The 16395-nt window shown below is 33.3% G+C and overlaps 1 protein-coding gene across 1 annotated transcript in view; it reads right to left on the reverse strand.

The window, feature by feature from the left end:
• Positions 1–16395, reverse strand: part of LOC108904789 (protein madd-4) — a 94227-nt gene that overhangs the window by 77297 nt on the left and 535 nt on the right. The window lies entirely within an intron of this gene.

Raw genomic sequence — 16395 nt, forward strand, 5'->3', positions numbered from 1 at the left:
AACACTATTTTGCCACACTGCCCGCCGATCGTCTTACTCCCATCTCCACACTGTTCTCACCCAAACTATTTAGGCTTCCTTCCAGAATTCCCTACCTAAGCGTTTGTTTTTGCGCTTCCTTCTACCAACTGTCAATGTCATGTAACAGGTGACGTCGAAGTTGATACGATAAGTATTTTACACAAGATATATATCTCTCAATAGATTCCGAAAGTGAAAATTAAGTCTCAATTCGAACCATTGGCGTATATGAGGTACATTTGACATTTTTCTAAAAAGTTTGAATTGTTTTGTCTGAAATATAAACTTTTGTTCTAAATGATCTTTTGAATTTTATGACTTTAGTGCAAATAATCGATTTGTAAATATGCTAGGTTTAGATAAATGCATGTAAAATGTCCACAAATACATTTTCTTATACGTCTCCTTATTCAATATCTTAAATATTCCTGTATTATAATAAATCTGTTAGTAATTTTTTTTTAAAGTTTAAGAGAGAGCATTTGTTTATGTGAAAAATATTTTTAATTTTGGGCTAAGAAGAATTTCCTTCATTTTTGACACCTCCTGCATAACAACCAGTATAACTGTTTCTAAACATATCACCTTTTCAAATTGCTAAACTGTGTTGAAACAGTGTGTACAAAAACGTCAACATACAATTTTTTTCCAAAATAAAACTTGCGTTTCTAAAATAAAAAAAATAATGATTTTCCAGTGGCGTGACATAATTTTTCAGGAAAGTGTAAACAGCTTACTTACACATATTCTGCTGGTTTAAGGAGGTTTATCGGATACGGAGGTACGTCTAAAAGTCTAACGAGAGTTTCTTTACATTCGCTTGTGATTAAAGTAGTAAGCCTTTAGAGGCAACGTTGCACTTGGCTGGCTTTGTTTGGATGCATAAGCTTGAAATATACACCATATGGCACACCTGCGAATTTCAAATAATAGGCTACGTCGAGAACCACGGCGTTGCCGCTATCACGCATATGGACGTTAAGTTAATCAACAACAGCAGGTTGAAGGAGAATTATTATAAATTATGTATCTATCTAAGTACCTAATCGATTTCTACGAGCTGTCATACGGTTCCTTAGATATCGGTTTCCTATTTATACAAGTTGCTGTAAAAACTGTTTGTCAATTGCTGCGCAATATAAGTGGAAAGACTAAAAAAATCTGCATTCTCGTAAGACTCTGTACTAAATCGTGAAAAATTATTTTATTAATATCTCGTGGCTTAGGTATCCAAACTAGTCAAAATTTTGTTAGAGGATTTTCTTCATATTAAAAAGCTTATATTACTTTTTTTATGAATATTTGTTCGTCAATTCCAAATCAGATAAACCTCCTTAAGTTGTGATTTAATTTTATCAGGTTTAATACTATTTTATTCATGTATTGCACACACAAAATTTCTGCCCTTTGGACGAGATTGAAATAAGTATCGGATACTTATTGTTATACTTAGGATATTTAGTATCCCCTTAGTTATTCTTTTGCTACAACTTTTATTTAACAAAAATTGAATATTTGGTTTATTTGCAACATGCATTAGTAGCAAATTTGTGTAAAATTATTACTATTCCATATATATATATTTAACTTTGAGAGGCTGTAGGTTCCTAAGGGATGAACATTTGACTAAAGTCATTTTTATGCAAAACGTGTTCATTTTAGCTGTAGATTTATCGGGGCTATTTGTACTACTTCTTTTGAAAACATCCTGTATAAAACCATTTTATTTGCTTATCTAACCGTCCATACAGTCCACCACATTTAATAACCGTGGCGTTATAATAAATATAGCCCTGTACAAATTACTATTTTAACATTTTGCTATAGGTAACATAATTCCTATTAAAAGATCTTCTCAATTTTTTAACTCCGCCACTAGTTGGCAACCTGTAGAGGATATTATGTACCCATTGTCAGTATATTCCCTCAATTAATCGGAAGTAATAAAAAAATAATAATATTTTTCAAAATTTCTTTAACAGAGTGTATTTGGAAAACAAAAGTTTAGACACAAGTGTATAGGGAGTTTTTATATATTTTAAGGCCCTTTATCATGTGTGCACTTTTTTCCATGTCAACCTGTATAGCAAAGTGTTATTAATGTTACTCTCTAGAGATTTCTGAAGATTTTTTTTTAAGTACAAAAAGTTGGTTGTAACATTGATGGTAAACTAGCAGATTTTAATACATAAAAAAGGTACTCATTGTTCGATATTTATTTATTCTGTGAATATTCAATATAACTATTTTTGCGATAAAGATTCCACAAGTCTCTTGGAATGCCAGATAAAATAAGAAAAAAATGACTAGGGCATGGTGCTAAAATAATTTTTTTTCTCAGTTTTGTCTGAAGTAGGACATTAAAAGATGCTCACCATCATATTCTTACTAATCTTTTATATCAACTTGTTTTCAATTTGTTACGATATTTTAGAAACATCCAGTACATTAACAGTCTAAAGACATGCAAATATATTAATAATATGCATATATAAAAAATTAAATTACGTTATCATTTAAAAAACTACTTTTGTATTCATCTACAAAGATGCAATTATGCACAAAATAAATAAGTAGGTACTAAACAATATTCAGTTTATCCCATCCATCTTCCACCCTGCTACGTTTTCTCATCAGAAATATATTTCCCTTTCGGAGAAGGAAAACGAAAGCATTTTATATATTTTACATTCCATATGAAGCTGTCATAAAAAATTCACGGAACGCAGATATCGGCACATCCGAATACAACTTAATAATGTGGCGATGGCAATATGCGAAGAACAAGGGATTCATTTTCGACGGGATTTATTTTCCGCCAGATACGGAGTTTTCCGGCCGGATTGACGACTGGCTGTGAAAAATGCCGCCATGATAAATGTGCAACAGCTTCAAACGGTTGCAGTGATCAGAAGGGATCTTTGAAGGATTCATGGATTATATCCTGCAAAAGGATCATGATATTTCTCTACAATGCCTTACTATGTTGGTTACTATGTAAGTTTTATGCTATTTCAGTTCGATTGTGATGGTTATGTACGGGTTGCACAACTGAATATACTTATAGAGAAAATATTTTATTGAAGTCATTTGAATTTTGACTAAATCACTTAAAAGCAATTTCTAATTGAGTTTAGAAATGACACCATTTTATATGTTATTTTTTATTTAATACACTATTATTCTATAGTCCTAGAATTACAGAATAAAAACACATCACATACAGGGTGTAACTTTAAGTGGGGGTCAGTTTTTTAGGGGTAATAGTACGTGTTTCCATAAATACGAATATGAAATTCCTTTTTTTTTAATAAAATAAATCGAAGTCGAGTCAGAATAAGTTTTTTAAAATGCACTTTAATACTTTTGTACGCCGCCACTGTAATATTCATGTATTTCAAATACATGAATTGTAGGCAACCTACAGTACATGTGAAGGGATATAGTGCGGGTCAACGGTGATGAAGCGAAAGCGAAGAGCGTCAGTTGTTGTTCCGCATTTGTAGGCATTACATCTAACTGTCAATTTGAATGTTTTTCATTACTGGAAGGCATCAACAAATTACTAAAAAAAAATTTAAAAAACTAAGCTTTTACGACGGAAAAAAGTAAACTATTGATACGTGTTTCTAAAGGTCAAAGGAAGCCTCTGTATGACCGTCACTCAAGGTTACACACTGTATATTAAATAATATTAACAATTGTTACTTTTGGTGTTACAAGTGCTCATAAATTATTTTTAATAGAGCACAAGAATTGAAATTTTAGATTCTAGTATTGACATACACCTTAATACATCATGTAGTGAATTTAAATTTAAATATTTATTTCTAACATATTTTAAAATGGCCTGCGTATAAAAATTACCTGATTTTTCTAGTTCTAATATGTCATTGGAATTATTTTATATTTGTAGAGATTTTATTGTTTTAGATGTCTAAAAGAGATTCTCTAGTCCTCAAGCAACAAAATATTAATATGGAAACGACATGGTAGATAATGTGCCATATAAAATAGATGTACCAGATGTTGCCATATCTGAAGCCATATACAGGGCTTCACAACTTATCCAAAAAAATGGGGAATAGATGCGGCATGAGAAATGGAGTCAATATTGTAAAAAAAATTTTTGTAAAATCCATATAGTTTCTGAGAAAAAAATTATTGAAGTTATAGCACATTAAACCACTACATAGCTGGACAACTGTAGTCTCTAGCGTCATTCGCAATACGCGTGAAGAGCCATGTGACTCCTAATCTGAAATCCGTCGTTGCGGTAGTTTTTACCTGTTATCTGTGGTATTTACATCAGTTTTTTTAGTAGTTAGTGTCAAAAATGGCTTGCGTGTATAGCAACTCAGAGTTGATGGATATCGTTTTAATTTATGGTGAAGCAAGACAACATTTGTATTATGGTGAAGTATTTGTGTTATGGTGAAGCAAGATATCATTTGTGTTAGTTCGTAGAAAGTGAGTAAGACGGACCCAAATGTGTTTACACTTGAGTGGATAAAATTTTGAACAATTGCTGTTGCAGCATCGGGTATGTCAAATGATTTTATTATTTAAAAACACAAATTAATTTTATTAATAATTAATAAAGGCAAAAGCATTTGAATTTGCCGATATAAAATAGGTGCGATAAAATTCTATATACATATCTCTTTCCTTGCGAAAGTTTTTGTCCGTTTTTATCGTTTTTATCACGCCGCCATACCGGTCGCATTGTGCGAGGTCAGGTTTTACAGTGGACCAGTTTCCAGTGCCGTGCAGAAGTGTATTTTTAAATCATTTTCGAACTGACCTTTTTGAATTTTTCTTTACAAAATTGTATTTGTAAAGGTCCCCTGTACATCCAGAATTTTTTTTTTTGATAAGTTCTGAATCACCCTGTATATTATTGATAGTTGAATAAATTTCAAGGAAGACACGGAAGAAAAATGAAACCACCATGTTAGAAAATATTTTTTTAAAGAAATAATAGATTCAAATGACAATGATTTTGGTGAGGTTATACAAATATTATATTTTGTCCAAATCATCTGTTGCTGAAGGCAATTAGACTCTTAAATAATTTAGGAAATATACCAATAATAATGACGAACTATGAACATTTGGAAAAAGGTATTTTAGATGAAGAAAATAAGGAAATATATGTACAGAAGAAAATTTTGGTGAAAAAACATTGATAGAACATTGTAAATAAGTCAATAGCAGTAAAAAATAAATAATATTGTTAAGAGAAGGAAAGCTGCAGTAGAAGAAAAATTGGATAAAAACGTAAACAAGAATTAATTAAATACGATATCGTGAAACACGATCAAATAAGAAACTGTCGAGAAATGGGTCGTAGATGCAAAGTTATTGCCATTGATTTTATGCAGAAACTTGAGTCTACATTTTTCGTAAATGTTGGACAATGAATTAGGATTAAAAAATTTGTTGTACATCTGAATACCTACTTATGCCATAAAAGTAACACCGGAAAAAATCCACCGCGAAGAACTGGTTCTTTTAATTATTATCATCTAAATCTCTCGTAAATTTTTACAATAAAAAACAATTTTTATCGACACCTCAGTAAAAAAGAGACCTCTATAAAAAACTATGCCTAAATAGAGAAATATTGTGATTAAACTTTTTTTCTATTTGTAAACTTTTCAAGTACTTCAATAGAAGCACTAAAGTGTAGTATTTTATGAATACAAAATACTAGTGCAGCAACTCGTAGAATAAATTAAGCCTTATTTATGACAAGAAACGGAAACATAAGTACTAGAGATCTAAGATATGATTCGAAATTATTAAATTCTTGGCGAAATATACTTAATCCATATTTAATAACCTGCCTGGTACTTAATTAATTTTTGTAACTAGCCTAGCTGTAGCGAAACTGGGAAAGTTTTCCTAATTTCATCCTACGTATGAGTATGCTTCAAAAGTTTGTTCGGAATACAGAATGGCTTGATGTTATATCAACACGCTATAGTTAGAATTTTATATAGATCATATCTAATTGGTCACATTTAGTTTTGTTTAAATAAAACAAGAAAAACGAGTTCACTATTTACTTATGCTTTACGACATTCAAATAAGTTGTGTTATTTTACAGAAAAGAAATATACATACCTATTAGATATACATACCTATTAGGTTACTTCATTTGAAATGTACATTTTTTCGCTCTATTGACAAAATATTGTTCTAAACATTAGAAAAAAAAATTCCCGCCAAACTTCAGCTCTTAATTTTAATTTTTAGTACTCGCTATGTAATTTTAATATTTCCCTATTGATTTAACACGTAAACCTACTTTTTTCCCAATTATCTATATCTCACACACATTATATGTTATTTTTTGTCCATAGGCGATAAATATAGAGTATTTGAAATTAAAATTAAGAGCTGAATCTTTTTTCCAATGTTTAGAACAATATTTCGGCAATGCAACGAAACAAGGAAATGTAGGCAAACGAAACACCCTAATACATATACTTAAAAAATGTTTTCGACAGTTGTCTTGCTCGTCATGTGCTAATTTTTAAAGTACGAGTTGAAGAGAAGAGTTTTTTGTAAGTGTCACGTGTTGTAGCACATACTTATCGTGTAGTTGAGAAGAATGATATACAGGGTGTTAAAAAGGAGTGTAAAATATTTAAGGAGGTAATAGTATGAACCAAAATAAGCAGAAAAGTCTCAATAAACATGGTTCTACAAAGTAACTGTTGTGGAGATATGGAATATTTTATGTTTTTCAGCCCCTTTTTTTTATTTTGCAAAAACGTTGTGTATTTTCTTATAATAGTTGGTTGATGTTTAGTGAAATAAACAGTACGTATTTGGCAGTTGTTCTCAGTGCACAAGTTTTCTTTCGCTATGGCTGGTTACTCTAACGCAGAATTAACAGACATGCATTTCATGTATGGTCGTGCTAATGGGAACGCCACCGAAGCGCGACGTCTTTATGTTGACGCTTATCCAAATCGCCAGATTCCTTCACAACGCATGTTTGGAAGAATTCACCAAAGATTGCGTGNATTTGGATGGGTGACCTAAGGCAGGCTCGGGGACGTGGCTGTGGCAGCCTACCAGAGACCTGGGTCGCTCAACATTTTCCGCATGAGTGTGGTCCCCGATAAATGGTAATGAGAACAGAGCAAAGAAATTCTCTGTAACTCAAGACCATGCTATCATACATAAACTGTACGAGACTTTGCCACCAAGCCACCCTTGTAGTAAATAGGATGGTTTGAAGAAAAGTACTCGAGTAATGAAGGAGGGTGTACAAGGGGCCTAATAAAGCCTAAGTGCCGCGGTGGAAAAACAATTCCACCACCCTCCGACATTCATACATACATACATACAAGATGTACGCGTATTTCTATGTTTTTTGGGACGCTGAAATAAAAAATGACTACAAAAAATGAATTTAACCCCTCTCTTACCCGCTAGAACCCTCTAATCCCTGAAAGAGGTTGAATTTTAAACTTGTGTACAAATGAAGATGTATGTTTATTTTATTTTTTTTAGGGGCGCTAAAACCGAATTATGATTTCTGTCCTAATCATAACGGTGTTTATTTTGCCTTTTGATATTTTGAATTTGACACCTTACTCTAGATAAGATATTTTATTTTTTTTCCGTTTGCATTTTGTTTTCTCTTTGATTTTAATGTTTGTGCTCTTCACCGACCAGTCTTATTTACGTTTAAAATATTAATCTAATTTTGTGCCCCCGGAATAGAATAGAATTCGGAAGCTTTTGCTTGACACTGAATTCATTCAATTAATGAGTGCTGAAGAAAAAAAATGCTTGGCTTAGTTTCAAGAGTGTAGTGGAGAATTTCTTCAATAAAATCAGGCAATAAAAAAAGGAACTATAAGGAAGAAATAAAGAAACTGCTGATGAACTATGAAAAACTTGGTTGCCTAATGAATTTGAAAATACACTTCCTCGAATCTCATTTAGAATATTTCCCGGAGAATTTAGGGGACTACAGTGAGGAGCAAGGTGAAAGGTTTCACTAGGTTCTTAAAAAAATGGCACAGCGCTATCAGGGTAAATGGGATGTTAGTATGTTGGCAGACACTATTTCTGGAATTTGAAAAGGTATTTGCCAGAACAGAAGAAAGCCAACTAGAGAAAACCTCTTAGAAGATCATTTGAAAGCAAGAGCGTTCGGTATCATAGAAAGAGGTAAATGCCGAATCGTGGGAGGCAAGGGGACTCACTTTAATTAAGTACCCCAAACCGTGAGAGGCAAGGGGACTCACGTTAATCAAGCATCCCGATTTGTGAGACGCAAGGGGACTCACGTTAATCAAGCACACCAAAGGGAACAGACACCTACCACGTCCACGCCGTTGTTCCTGGGTTGCGCTAAGAGTAGAACCAAATCATAAATACATCTAAGAGCTGATATTTCTGATCGGTGAAGTATTGACGTTTACAACATAGGAGCTGGAGGTACTCTTAAACTTGTCTAATTAACACGTAATTGACTTTAGATCATTGGAATTTTGAGCGTTGAGCCCATGAAAACTTTGGTTCTCCTCTTTTTATGTGTTAAATTCATGGAGATATTGGTTGTCTTTTATAACTGACAACAATTTTCAAACATAGGTACCTTTAATTTATAATTTGGATAAATTAATTTAGGTATGACTTTTATTTGGAAAAACGAAAAATTAATAGTTTTATCATATGGTTTACAACTAACAAAAACTGATAGAGTTCCTGTGAAAGTTAACACAATTTCAAAATAAACTTGTAAATTCATTTTGAGGAAATGTTTTAGGAAAATATATAAGAAAAAATAAACACAATTCCATTGCAATCCAGTTTCTGTGAGACAACCGATGTTCGTCATTCGTGCGAAGACAGGACTGCTGAGGGAATTTCAACGAGTGCTTATTGTGGGATCCATCACTTTTCACTGTCACGGCTACGGCGTGCACAGAGCCCGTATTTATTCTGGAAACCAGACAAGACGCCCTGAGCTCTTCACTGGGGTCGCTGATAGTAAAAACATATTGCCTGTTATATATCCCCATGCTCCTTTATCATCGACGGGGCTTCCCTTACCATTCACGTTCGGATCTTCGCAAAAAGGGCAGGCGTTATCTTACGTTGTAGTTTTTCTTGGAATTTCTGAGGGTAAACAGGAAGACGACGCGGGAATGTATAAAAATTTCAGATTGTAGGTCGCTGCGTGCGAAGCTGTTGGAAATCCAAGAATTCCTGATTGTGCGTTTTTTAATTGTTGCTGGGGAGGTGTTTTTATATGTTTCAAAAAGGTTTTGGTGGGAATATTTCAAGCAAATGGACATCAAGATAGTGAAAGGACTATGCCTAAACCACGTTTAATAAATTATATTTACCGAGATAACAGTCTGCACCTAGTGACGAAGATTTAGTTTAATAAATATAAAATAGCTGAAGATTGCAACTGAATCATTTACAGAGTGTTAGGCGAGTTGATCACTTTTACTCGAATCATTATAATGTTCACAAACTAGGAGAATATATTTCAAGATTAAATCGAGGCGCGAAACTTGATTGATATAAATATTTCTTGCGTATATATTTTTTTAAAACACACACCACAATAATACGAAGAAACATTTTTGGAACTGCTGACTCTCTCGATAGCTCGGCAGGTTATATGTATAATATTTACACAAATTGCTGAATATAAAGCTGTAGAGAAAGCGTCAACTCATTGCTACTGAATTGATAGGCCATTTTAGTAGGTATGTTTATCCGTAGTATCAATACATACGAATCCAGACAAAATATCTTTTCACAAAAGAAAAACAATTAATAAAATGCATACAAATACGATTTACTTGTTCACTAATAATTTTGCTTGAAACGTTTCGTTAATAAAAATTAAAGTGGAACAGATGATAAGCAATTTTTCTGTTTACTACAAAAAACGAGACAAAAAGGTCGAGAGCGCGCTATCTACAACCTCTTTTTATATGAGGAACGATTCCAGACGTCTCAATAAGTTTTAGTTTAATTTATTGAAAATGTTTAAGCGATTCTACTTTCCATAAAAAAATCTTCCTCAAATTTACACACACCCTATAATATATGCTATAAGAATTTACAACATATATCTAAAATATTGTTGGTACAATTCAATGCTGATCGGGACATTAGTCCGCAGAATAGCTGTTTCTCGCATATTATCATCAGTTTCGCCTAGTGGTAACACAGGTCTTCGGAATAGAAAGTCGTTCTCTGCCAGTTTGGATATAATGAAGACCTAGACATTGCGTAGCATGACAGGTCATAGATTTACATCATTATATCTCATCCAGATTTGAGTTTTGCATCAACTCATAGTCAAGAATTTTTGTTAATAAGGGAAAGATATTTTCCTTAATAAATTACATAATTCGAACTAGTTTCAGTTAAATTTTAAATTATTTATGTAAATTAGTGAAAATATCAATACCATCTGCCATTTCGTTGTATGAACGAACTGTAAATAAAGGTTTCTGCCGGCTTTAAGAGGACTATAAGTTGTCAACTTGCAATTTAGTCAACATTACTACTATACTGCATTTTCGTCAAAAAGTATATCTTTGTCTATTGTGATTTGTGGGATTTTAGTTAGGTTATATAAATTATTTTTATTTAGAAATGGCCAATTAGAATAAAAAAAATAAATATTTCCTGCCGCTCTCAAAAAGCTCTTTATGTAGGTATTTGTTCAAAATATCCATTATATAGCTGAATAAAAGATGCCTTCAGGCATTTTCTCATTATATGTAGGATTAATTTAAGTAAAACACGACATATAACTAACAAAATAAAATTTTTTATAAAATTTCCTTATTTATACATTTCATACAATAGATATTCGATCTGTGTTTACTGTATACTACTACATCGTAAGGAAGGAAATAAAATTGTTGTTCCCAACAAAATTACTGGTCACGTAGCTTGTAATCATCTATTAAGGCTGTGTAATAGAAAAAGATACAGGGTGTTAATGTCAAAATGGATGAAAAAGGAGCAAAAACTGAGTTAACTGATGTCACAAACTTGTATCGGAAGTTTAAGGTCATAGAGAAAAGAGCGTGTTTAAAACTGTTTTGGAACTGCTAAAATGCATGTATTTTATCGCGGCGAAATTCTGTAATACTTTTTACGAGTTTGTAGGTTTCTTATGAAGCCGACTGTAATCGAAAGTCAGTTTGTAATACATTGTTGTAGTGATTGCTGTACTGTTTTTTGAGAATACACTTAATAGCCGTATTTCTAAGTTTTCTTTTGAAAATAGCGCATTTATTTAGCAATCGCAAATATTATTATATGCTCATAAATTATGGCGAAGCAAACGAAAATGCCCACATAGCTAGTCAAGTGTACCGTGCAAGATATCCTGAACGACTTGCCCTCACACCGCGAACATTTGTTGTTGTAGCGCAAAGAGTTTTGGACACAAGTACAACCGCGTCGAGTTCGCGACGATGGCCCAGGGTGATCACTAAGAATCTTGAATGTCGGCGACATAATTTTAAATCTCGTCGAAGAAGATCGGCATCGTAGCACCAAAAATATCGCACAGCAAGTAAATATTTCGCATCATGTTGTGTGGAGGACATTACGAGAGGCTCAGTTGTACCCATTTCATATTCAACGTGTTCAAACGCTTACTCCTGAGGATTTTCCACTACGTTGAGGTTTTTGCGAATGGTTACTTCAAGAACATGAAAGAAATCCTCAATTTACAGCGCAAATACTTGTTACAGATGAAACATGTTTCAGTCGAAATTGTGTACGTAACGTCCACAACACTCGCCACTGGACTATCGAAAATCCACACGAAATACGTCGCAGTGCCTTTCAGCAACAGTTTTCAGTGAACATGTGGACCGGTATCGTTAATGACACTTTAATAGGACCTTTTGAATTGCCTGGGCGCTTAGACTGTGCTACATATCTAGAATTTTTGCAAAATCGCTTGCCGGAGTTATTGGAAGACGTGCTATTAAATGTTCGACAAAATATGTGGTTACTGCATAACGGAGCTTCCCGCTCACTTTTTTCGGAGAGTGAGCGACTTTCTAAACATTACTTTTCCCGATTGCTGGATAGGCTGCGGCAGCCTAGTTAGATGCGTCCAATTAGAGAGGACGTGGCAATGTTGCAACGCGTGCGAGCGAATTGGATACGTCGCGCTGAACCATGTGTGCAAGCAATTGGTGGGTACATCGAACATCTACGAAAATCACCAGTTCTCAAAAGGTGGCTCCTTGCAGTGTTGAGGTAAGTCAGATTTTAAAATTACATTTTACTCAACACAAATCCAAAATATTTGACATAAGTTCATTAACACCCTGTATAAATTAGCAGGTTTAAACAATTTCCGGGATGGTTGTCATATCACTTATTTAGACTTTTGGAGGATCCAGATCGAAGCGGACCTACATCCTTGAGTAGAGAGTAGATAAGTGTATGTCTGTAAACAAATCTACTGCAGATCAAATCTACTCCATCTTCTGTGACCATTAGGTATGTCGTTCCTAAGATAACTTTTGTTCATATCAGATAAAGAAAATAAGTCTAAGAATGAAATTTCTTCATATGTTATGTTTCTAATTTGTCAAATCAAATTTCTTGTACACTGACTGATCTACTATAAGTACAATATAAATGCTAACATCTAGAGATGACAGAACAACGTTCATAAGGAAGCGATGTTTAGTTTTCTGTTTATATTATTAGTAATACAATATTATAACACATTCTATAATTATAAAGTAATTCTCTCTAAATAAATTGTAAGATTTCGTCAATTAGACGAATCAATAATTTGCTACTGCTGTTGCAATTAAAATATACTTGTAATAGCTTATAGGTACTTGTATTTGATAATTTTACTTAGTTTTACTACTTTTGCTGTACCCTCTGTACTTAATAATAATTTTTTAATACTATAATATAATTTCATTAAAACATTAAATCCACTGTCATTCATCACAAGTATCAGACCCTAACAGCGTAATGGCTTTTCACACCGAAACCTGCGCTGTAGTCAACGGATGCCGCCAGTAAGAACACTACGTTATATATTTTTTCATTTTCCCTTCCCTGGACACACATCAATCAATTTGATAAACCCATTCCTCGCATCTGACTACCTGTTATCCACTAACCCTGCCTACGCTTTCGTTCGGTAAGGAACAACTTTATAAAATTTTTTGTTATCCTCCAGAACTTGCTTCGATGTCCGTACTAAGGGAATATCCCTTGAACAGGTTTTAGAAAGGCAAATCGGAGTGTCGTTTTAGTTTTTGAAATATCTGGATGTGAGACATCCATCAGTTTTGTTTACAATCAACTAGATAGAATGGAGGTAAAATTTATGAATTGTAGAAAAAAGGTAAATTCTGTTTTATGCGTTTTACATTTACAACCTTTGGAACTAACTTCTCAAAAATTTGACCAAGAAATTTATTTATTAAACTAAAATATCGAACGCCCGAAATTAATTAATTAATTTATTTAAAGTATATAATTACAAGACATTACCCAATAACGGGATATGGTAAGTTTGTAATTAAAATATAACAAAAATTAAAATAAAAATAAAAGAAGCAAAAAGAAAGAAAAATACATGGCTATTTAACTAATGTATATTTTATATTTTTAATGGAATAACAAAAAATATCGGTATCATTTTTTATCCATTGTTCTACAATATTAAGGATTAGTGACAATGTAAAAAAGATTAAAAGGATATTATGCTGCTTTAGAAATCAAAGAAAGGAGAAAATGCCACGACACAACATACTTAAAAATATAAATTACACATCCCCACAAAAAAATAAGTAGCAGTTCCGAAAGACAAGACCATAGTATCCATATGGTTTTGGGATCGCTGAATCCAAATCCGGTGTCCGTTTGACACGATTAGCTTTGGATTAAGGTATGTTCAAGGCAAAATACAGAGAATCAATTGCCAACAAGCTAAACCTACATATTATCTATATTTCTTAGGGTCGCCGAATCCGAATCCGGTGTCCGTTTGACTCGTTCAGATCTGGGTTATGGTCAGTTTAAGGTCAAATGTAGAGAATCGATTGAAAACAAAGTAAACCTAAATATCTATATGTTTTTGGGACCGCTGAAATCGAATCTTATGTCCGTTTGACCCGATCAGGTCTACTAAATACTTTCTAATAAAAAAAGATCAATCAACATACAAAAGATGCTTATAAAAATTTATTGGTTTTGAACCTCAAAGTGAAAAATTTGATTGCGTTTAAGCAGAGAGAAAGGTTTCACGAAGATATTAAAGAAGGAGGAAATTTGGGCGGCAATTAAACTATCACTGATAGAGCTAGTGATACTAGTGATGACGTAATAAGAAGTTTCATAAATATTTTTCTAACTAAGAAGTTTCCTTAGGTTACCGCAATGATATCGTTGGATTGATGAATCACTTCAAACAAGGATTGATTCGGCAAAGAGAATTACGAAAGCTGTTCTACTGCATAATACAAATGTGTATGCAACCATACCTGTAGCACATTGAAAGAAGAGTGCCGTAATCTGAGGATAGTCTTACATAGGATCAAATACGAACAACATAAATGGCAAATTTGAGATAACCATCACAATAATACTGGGCCACCAATCGGAATTCACAAAAACTCTTGTTTTTTTATGTGAATGGAATAATCGGGATCGAAAAAACTATTACGTGAAGTCTTCGATGCTGGGTTTTAGAATATAAAACATGAGCCACTTGTTGATTCATCAAAAAGCCTTATTCCACCTCTACACATCAAATTCGAACTCACGAAACAATGGTAGAAAGCTCTAACCAAAGATGGTCGATGCTTTAAGTATATCGAAGATCAGTTCCCCGATTTAAGTGAGCTCAGTGACCTCAGATCCGTAAGATGTTAAAGGATCACATTTTTGATAGTAGAATAAATGAGAACGAGAATTCAAGATGTTTTATGTATTTTATGTTTTAACGAACTAATAGGAAATTTTCTAAGAAATCAAAACAGTTGAAACTATAAAAAAATAGTGAATTTGGTAGTAAGCTTTGACAACCTAGGCTGCTTAGTGATCTCAAATTACATTTTTTACATTCTCATTAGTAGAGGAGTAGAAAATAATAAAAGGGCAGCAGCAGGTGTCGGATGCATAATTCATCAAAAATTAGTACAAAGTGTGAGTAAATGGGAAGCACATACGGAGAGAATTTTATCAGTGGAGATAAAGAAAAGAGATGGAAAACAAATGACTGTGATATGTGTATATGGGCCAGATGAAGATGAAAAAGCANGGATCAAATACGAACAACATAAATGGCAAATTTGAGATAACCATCACAATAATACTGGGCCACCAATCGGAATTCACAAAAACTCTTGTTTTTTTTTATGTGATAGTGGGTTCTAGGAAATAAAAAAAGTCCAAATTAAAAAAAATAGTGTAGAATTTGGTAGTAAGCTTTAAAAACCTAGGCTGCTTAGTGAATCTCAAATTACATTTTTTACATTCCCATTTGGATTATTTCTCAGAAAATTTGGTTGATTACAGTGAGATAGATTTCATCATTATATTAAGGATATGGGGTACCGGTACCAAGGCAGATCGGATATAAATATGTATATATAGATTTACCATCAAAGTTGAGAAAACGTAAAAGAAATCCACTTCGCAGATCTTTTGGCAGCACAACAGTTCGACATCGCAACCGTGAGTAGTAGTCTCGATACCATAATAGTGAGATACAGTGATTTCATGTGATTCATCAAGACAAAAAACCTCATCTCGAAAATATGTGCGCAGGAATCTCAATCGACACTCACTGTGTAAATTAATGTATATGAAGCATTACAATTAACTTGAGAGTCACGAGCTCAGAGTTAAAGTTTTCTTTCTTTAATCTTATTTGTGACTCAAATTTTAATACCCATAAATGCTTACTTTGATTGTTTTGAGTTTAGAACTTGAGTTTATTTAGCATATCTGATCGGATCAAATAGTCCTCGAATTCGAATTCAGCAACCCCAAAAACGTATCGATATATTCGTTTACTGATTTTAACCCAAACCTGATCGGGTCAAACGGACACCGCATTCTGATTCAGCGACCTCAAAAACCTATTGATATGTAGATTTATTTTACTGGGAATTTATTCTCTGTATTTGACCTTCAACTGACCTTATACGGTCAAACGGACACCGTATTTGGATACAGCGACCCCAAAAACGTATGGATATGTAGGTTTACTTTGTTGGCAATTGATTCTATACATTTGACCTTGAACTGACATTATGCCAGAGCTAATCGGGTCAAACGGATATCGAATTCGGTTTCAGCGACCCCAAA

Source organism: Anoplophora glabripennis, unplaced genomic scaffold (genome assembly GCF_000390285.2).
Source record: "Anoplophora glabripennis isolate ALB-LARVAE unplaced genomic scaffold, Agla_2.0 scaffold8, whole genome shotgun sequence".
Taxonomy (NCBI): domain Eukaryota; kingdom Metazoa; phylum Arthropoda; class Insecta; order Coleoptera; family Cerambycidae; genus Anoplophora; species Anoplophora glabripennis.